This window comes from Myotis davidii, unplaced genomic scaffold, assembly GCF_000327345.1.
Source record: "Myotis davidii unplaced genomic scaffold, ASM32734v1 scaffold37, whole genome shotgun sequence".
NCBI lineage: Eukaryota > Metazoa > Chordata > Mammalia > Chiroptera > Vespertilionidae > Myotis > Myotis davidii.
The window spans coordinates 476,918-484,711 of NW_006289395.1; the positions used below are offsets into that span (position 1 = coordinate 476,918).

The window sequence follows — 7,794 nt, forward strand, 5'->3', positions numbered from 1 at the left end:
AAGACTGATTGCTGTGACACAGAGTCTGCCAGGCCCCCACCAAGGGCACCTACAATGCCTGCCCAGTGTCCCCTGCCTCTTGCACACCCCTAACAATTTTTCTGGACTTTGGCAGCATACCCTGCAGTCTCCAGGCCTGGTTTACCCACTCACTCCATCTTCCTTTCTGCCTCTCGTCTTTTCCCTCCCTCCCTTCCTCCTTCCCTCCCTCCCTCTGAACCTCCCTCCCTCTGTCCCTCATTCCTCTCTCCTTACCTCTCTTTTTGTTTCTTTCCACAAACATTTATTGGCTACTGACAATATGCCAAGTGCTGTGTTAGGTAGCCCACGGGGTCTCTAAATAAAAATGCGTAAGACTTGGTCCTGGCCCTGGAGAACCAGGGTCTCGGAAGATAGATAGACGTGTTAAATGCTTTAGTAGAGATCTCTATGATGTGCCAAGGAACCTGTTTGCAAGTTCTATTAAAGATCATCAAAGAGGTAAGTTATGGGAGGTCCAAACTTGAACAAATTATTAAATCTCTTTAAATTCCCATTCCCCCATCTACAAAACAGGCAAGTTATCCTACTCATAGGCTTGTTGTGAGGATTTGATGACATCATGTAGGTCAAATGCCTAGCACAGTGCTTGGCATAAAGTGCTCAAGCCCTGGCCTGAGTTTCTCAGTGGTTAGAGCAGGGGTCGGCAAACTTTTTGACTCGAGGGCCACAATGGGTTCTTAAACTGGACCGGAGGGCCGGAACAAAAGCATGGATGGAGTGTTTGTGTGAACTAATACATGTTAACACTGCTGCTGGTGAAGGAGTAGAGGGGAGAGCAAGAGAACCCTCCGCTCTTTCGGCTCCGCGGCCTGATAGAACAGCCAAACGGGCCGGATCCGGCCCGCGGGCCGTAGTTTGCCCACGGCTGGGTTAGAGCATTAGCCCGAGCACTGAAGGGTATCGGGTTTGATTCCCGGTCAAGGGCATGTATCTGGGTTGCAGGTTCAATCCCTGGCCCCCTCTGGGCATCTGTGGGAGACAACCAATAGATGTGTCTCTCTCACGTAAATGCTTCTCTCTCCCTCCCTCCTTTCTACTCTCTCTCTCTAAAAAAAAAAAAAAAATTAAAAAAATGTAGCCCTAATTGGTTTTGCTCAGTGGATAGAGTGTTGGCCTGTGGATTGAAGGGTCCTGGGTTTGATTCCAGTCGAGGGCATATGCCTGGGTTGCAAGCTCGATCATGCAGCAGGCAGCCAATCAATGATTCTCTCCCATCACTGAAGTTTCTATCTCTCTCCCTCTCCCTTCCTCTCTGAGATCAATAAAAAAATATTAAACAAACAAACAATGGAGCCCAGCCAGCATGGCTCAGTGGTTGAGTGTCAACCTATGAATCTGGAGGTCAGAGTTCGATTCCCAGTTAGGGCACATGCCAGGTTTCAGACTTGAGCCCCAGTGTGGGGCGTGCAAGAGGCAGCTGATCAATGATTCTCTCTCATGATTGATGTTTCTATCTCTCTATGCCTCTCCCTTCTCTGAGATCAATAAAAATATATAAACATAAATTAATTAAGTAAACAAAGCAATGGGGGGGAAAATCCTCAGGTGAGGATTAACAGCAACAAAAAAGTGTTCAATATATGGGAGATGTTGCTCTTGTTGATATTAGCCTTGTGCATATTTCTTTAAAAAATATTTTAATTGATTTTTAGAGAGAGGAAGAAAAAGAGCAATATTGATGTGAGAGTGAAACACTGGTAGGCTGCCTCCTGCAGGTCCCCTACCAGGGATCCAACCAGCGACCCTTCAGTGTGTGGGATGACACCCAACCAACTGAGCCATACTGGCCAGGGCCTTGTGCATATTTCTTGAAATACAAGTCTGAGCCTGCAGATTTATAAAAGATGAGGAACAGTGTGTGATGTGGCTGAACCAGGGGCAGTAGAGATAGAAGGGTAAACTGGGCATGTTCCATGGGCTTCATTGTGAGAGGCCTTGTAAGTCCTGATAAAGAATTGGAGCTTGATCTATTCAGCGAGGGAACATCTGTTTTTCTTTGTATTTACTTATTTTCTAAACTGTAGTAAAATACACATAACAAAATTGGCCATCGTAACCATTTTTTAAAATATATTTATTGATTTCAGAGAGAGAGGAAGGGAGAGGGAGAGACAGATAGAAACCTTGATAAGAGAGCTGCCTTCTGCACACCCCACACTGGGGATCAGGGCCCGTAACCCAGGCATGTGCCCTGACCAGGAGGTAAGCCAATGACCTCTTGGTGCGTGGATCCATGCTGAGCCGCTGAGCTACACCAGCTGGGCCATGTTAACCATTGTTAACGGCACAATTCAGTGGCATTAAGTATATTTACAGTTTTGTGCGGCCATTACCACCACCCATCTCTAGAACTCTTTTTTCCCCCTTAAATTATAAGAGAAAGTTTACTTAGAAAGTTACAAGGCGGTTAAAGTGAGCCAGCTGGGCTGCATAGGCTCCGAAAACAAGTTACAGAGGCAGAAGGGCCCTTGGAGCTTAGGAGAGGGAAGGGCAGAGGTAACACACGTTGGGGGCGGGGCGGGGGGAGGTGCAGAGGAAGGAAAGGCCGGCATGGGCTTGCTCTGGAGAGGGAGAGCGTGCCCACCTCCAGAACCCTTTATTTCAAAAATTTGAAACTCTGTCCCCATTAAGTAACACTCCCCACTTTCCCTCTCCCTATATCTATGCTTCAGAACCTCTCTTCTTTCCTTATTCTTGTTTCTGCAAAGACCCATGTTGTTGGAACCCAGACAGCTGAGTCCCTGGGATTGTGTGGGTTTGGGGGGTGGGGGGTGGGGGTAGAATGATCAAAGGCATAGACTTCCTAATTGGCTCTGGACATGGGAGAGGGGGTACGGGCGCTCCTATTCCCTTTTTTGAGATGCGGGAGGGAGGGCAGTGCTCCAGGAAGAGTTTCGAGATCTAGAATGACTCTTTGCCCTGCCACCCCTTTCTCAGCTTTTTCCTCCTGGGAACAGCAATGCAGCATTTGGTAGCCTGCACCCTCCTCCCCACCCCCCACCCGCCTCCTGGTGGTCCTCACTTCCAGGAGAAGGAGGTATAGACAGAAGTAGAGGCTTCTCCCCCTCACCCCAGGGCCCCCCTAAACGCACAGAGACATTCCTTCTTTCTTTTCCAAGCGATCGATCCTGAGTTCAGGGCAGAGACAGCCAGCAGCCTGGAGGCCACAGCCAGGCCTGCGTTAGCCAGGCTATGTACGCCGAGGGTAGAGTCCGGCCTCATCTCCCCAGACTGAGGCTGTCCCTTTTTCATGCTCCTTGCCCGGCGAAGGAACGGACAAGTAGTTTTCCTGAGGTTTCTTGTAGAAGAAGCCATTCCATGTTTAAGCCCAGTCAGCAGCCAGACATTATATTCGGTAGCTCTGTGGAGACTTGGATTTAGAGGATATAGGCAAAGTCTAAGACAAAGGCCTGCTTTCAAAGAGCTTACAGTCTGGTTAAGAAGATAAAATAGCCGAAACCGGTTTGGCTCAGTGGATAGAACGTCGGCCTGCGGACTGAAAGGTCCCGGGTTCGATTCCGGTCAAGGGCATGTACCTGGGTTGCGGGCCCATCCCCAGTGGGAGATGTGCAGGAGGCAGCTGATCGATGTTTCTCTCTCATCAATGTTTCTAGCTCTCTATCTCTCTCCCTTCCCCGCTGTAAAAAATCAATAAAATATATTAAAAAAAAAAGAAGATAAAATACACACAAGAGTTTTCAGCCCAACTGCTCAAAACAAAACCTAAGCATTAGCCTTGGTTTCTCTTTCTGTCATCCCCACTATTCATGTCACTGCATTTTCAAAGTAGATCCTGAACCCAGCCTCTTCTCTCCATCTGCAACCCTGCTGACCTGGTCCAAGCCATCCTACTCTTCCCCCTGGACTGCTGCAAAGCCTTCCTAACTGGTATCCTTGCACCTCACGGTGATTTTCATTAAATTTAGTCATGTCACTCCCCTGCTTAAAACACTAGAATTGCTTCTGTGGTGGTTGGATTAAAATCCAAACTACTCCCTTTGGCCTACAAGGACCTGTATGATTTGGTTCCTGCCTACCTCTCGGGTCTCTTGTGTGGTATCTATCTATCTATCTATCTATCTATATAATTTCAGAGAGAGGAAAGGAGAGGGAGAGAGATTGAAATATCAATGATGAGAGAATGATTGATCGGCTGCCTCCTGCATGCCCCCTACTGGGGATCCAGCCTGCAACCCTGGCATGTGCCCTTGACCAGAATCGAACCCAGGACCCTTCAGTCCGCAGGCCATCACTCTATCCATTGAGCTGAACCCGATAGGACTTGTGGTGTCAACTTGCCTTCCCTCATTGAAGCTTAGCCGTTGCATTTTCACGTCCCTTCTCCTAGAAAGCTCTCCTCATGGCACCTTTGGGTCACTCAGGTATCACATTATAAGTCATCCCTACACAGAACTCTAGAGACAGAACTTAGAAGACAGAACCTACACAGAACCTAGAGACAGAAGAACTTCGCTGGAGAGAACATGGCAAAAGATCCTGGACAGAACCTGGCTACAGAAGGGATTGGACCCCAGCAACTGGCCGAGCAATTTGCAGCAGATACAGGTCACCTTCCTGGAGAGAACATCTAGGCCTCAGCTGTATTCCAGCTCCAGGCCCAGAGAAGCAGCACCACCAGCTGGGCGACACCAGGACCAGCTGAGATGACTACTGACTAATGATGCCCCCCTGCCCTGGCACTGACCAATCAGAGACGTCATCCCTCCCCCTTCCCCTGCTTCCCCATAGGCTTGGATCTCCTGAACTCTAAGGCAGCGGTTCTCGGCCGGCCGTGGCTGCACATTGGAATCACCTGGGAATCTTTTTAAGGTCCTGGTTTCTGGGCCTCATCCTCCGGAAATTCTGTTTCTTTGTCACTAATGTGGCCTCACCCCATAACAAAGAAGCGGAGTTTCCGGAGGATGGGGCCCAGAAATCAGGATTTTGGAAGGATTCCCAGGTGATTCTAATGTGCAGCCGAGGTTGAGAACCACTGCTCTCAGGGAACCCACGAGACTGGCAGCAGGAGAAGCAGAACGAAGCAGTGGGCAGCGGCAGCTCAACCCCGGCGAATCCCGGAACCTGTCCCCCAGGCCCTCTGTTCTGCCTGCCCAGAGAGCGAGGGCAGCACAGCCCCGCTCTCCTGTGGCTGCTGTGCGAAGCCCTTCCTCGCTTCAGTGTCCGCAGCTTTAATAAATGTCCCCGCGCAGTCACCTGGAAAAAAAAAAAAATAAGTCATCCCTGACCATCCAGGCGCTCTCTGGCATATCACCCTGTTTCATTTTTTCTCTGTAATATCAACATTTTATTTTAAAATTTTTGCTTGCTTTTATTTTTATTGGGATGAGGGCCCCACGAGCACAGAGACCAAACAGTGCCTGGTTTTAAGAAAATGCTCACTAGATGCCCATTAAATGGATGAATGGGAGTCGGGGTGCACTCTGAAAGATGGGTCGTCTTCCAGGATGAGGAAATGAAGTGGACAAAGGTGTGAAGTCAGGAGTGAGCTCAGCCTGTACTGGGAGCGGCTAGTTAAACTCTAGCAGAGATTAGTTGGGGCCTTGTGGGAAAGGGGCTGGGGACACAGGCTCGATCTAGATTGTGGAATACCCTGAAGGTTTAAACTGAAGAATGAGGAATCCATCCTGCAGGGTAACAGGAAGCCATTGAAGACCTTTGAGCTGACGAGTGACCTAATTAAAACTGTATCTTTTTAAAAATAATTTTCTTATCTATTGATTTTTTTAGAGAGAGAGAAAGAGAGAGAAATATCCATTTGTTATTCCAGCCAGGATTTATACACTCACTGGTTGATTTTTGTATGTGCCCTGACCGGGGATCGAACCTGAGACCTTGGCTCATCAGGACAATGCTCTAACCAACTGAACTACCCAGCCAGGGCCTAAAACTGTATCTTGAGAAAATTAACTCAGAGTCTGCTGCAAAAAGGACTGAAGCAGGGCCGGCGCCATAATTTTTAGGACCCACTGCAAAATGAAAATGCGGGATCCCTTGTTCAAAAAGCAGGAAATCCCTAGCTGGTTTGGCTCAGTGACCAGAGCATCAGCCTGCAGACGGAAGAGTCCCAGGTTCAATTCTGGTCAAGGGCACATGCCTGGGTTGCAGGCTTGATCCCCAATGGGGGGGCATGCAGGAGGCAGCTGATCAATGATTCTCACCATTAATGTTTCTATCTCTTTTTCTCCCTCTCCCTTCCTCTCTGAAATAAATAAAAATATATTCAAAAAGCAGGGAAAAGGAGCCATTCAAACTACTGAAATATAAGATGTTTTCCTTTCTTCCACAGTTCTTTTCTCAACTTCTCATGGCATTTTTAAAAATATATATTTTTATTGACTTCAGAGTGGAAGGGAGAGGAAGAGAGAGTTAGAAACATCAATGAGAGAGAATCATTGATCAGCTGCCTCCTGCACGCCCCCCACTGGGGATTGAGCTCACAACCCAGGCATGAGCCCTTGACTGGAATCAAACCCAGGACCCTTTAGTCCGCAGGCCAACACTCTATCCACTGAGCCAAACCAGCCAGGGCTCTCATGGTATTTTTATTTGCTATTTAATGTTGTTCAATTACTGCTTTAAAAAATATATTTATTGATTTTAGAGAGGGAGGTTGGGAGAGGGAGAGAGAGAAACACTGATGTGAAAGAGAAACATCAATCGGTTGGCACAGGATGATGCTCAACCAACTGGGCTACAACGGCCTGGGCATCTCTCTCTCTAAAATCAATCAATGAGCCCTAACCGGTTTGGCTCAGTGGATGGAACATCGGCCTGCGGACTGAAGGGTCCCAGGTTCGATTCCGGTCAAGGGCATGTACCTTGGTTGCCAGCACATCCCCAGTAGGGAGTGTGCAGGAGGCAGCTGATCGATGTTTCTCTCTCATCGATGTTTCTAACTCTGTATCCCTCTCCCTTCCTTTCTGTAAAAAAATCAATAAAATATATTTAAAATAAAATAAAATCAATCAATGAATAAAAATTAAAAAAGAAGAGCTAGCTAAATCAGGGAAGTAGTATGATTAGTAGTAGTAGAGAAATAACATATAATGTCTTGAGCATCCATGTCTCCTAGAAGAACATTGCCTTCGTCCTGTTTTCAAAGAAAGTTCTGCTCAAAAGGAACGTTTGGCGCTTCAGCTCTCAGCATTTCCACGTGTTCAGGTGTAGACATAACACACTTACCTTGTCCTCACTCCGAGCCTCCCTGAACTCCCCTGCATGGTGGCTACCTCCGAGTTCTGTGCTCATGGACCATCATGATGGCATATTGTGCATACTGTCTCTGCTCACACTCACGCTCCACTGGACTTCCCTTACAAATGAAAAATTCAAAGACAAAATGATGAAGAATTGCCCCGCCAGTTGCTCAGTGGTTAGAGTGTCGGCCCTCAGACCCAAGGATAGTGGGTTCAATTCCCAGTCAAGGTAATGTACCTGGGTTGTGGGTTCCCCAGCCCAGTAGGGGCGTGTGTGGGAGGCAACCAATTGATGTGTCTCTCTCATGTCAATGTTTCTCTCTCCCCCTCCTCCCTCCTTTCCACTCTCTCTAGAAATCAATGGGGGGGAAAAGTCCTCGGGTAAGGATTAAAAAAAAATTATGAAGAATTTTTTTTTAAAATATATTTTATTGAATTTTTACGGAGAGGAAGGGAGAGAGATGGAGAGTCAGAAACATCGATGAGAGAGAAACATCGATCAGCTGCCTCCTGCACGTCCCCCACTGAGGACGTG

At 47.7% G+C, this 7,794-nt stretch overlaps 1 protein-coding gene across 3 annotated transcripts in view; it reads left to right on the forward strand.

Moving 5' to 3' along the window:
- ATP1B2 (ATPase, Na+/K+ transporting, beta 2 polypeptide) overlaps positions 1 to 7,794 on the forward strand; it is a 21,341-nt gene that overhangs the window by 5,782 nt on the left and 7,765 nt on the right. The window contains exon 1 of one of the 3 annotated variants that reach the window (XM_015562571.1): positions 4,676 to 4,704. The exons of the other annotated variants lie outside the window; for them this stretch is intronic. The gene's annotated coding sequence lies outside the window, so the exon portion shown is untranslated. Of the gene's footprint in view, positions 1 to 4,675; positions 4,705 to 7,794 lie in introns of those variants that run through there. 3 annotated transcript variants of the gene reach the window in all.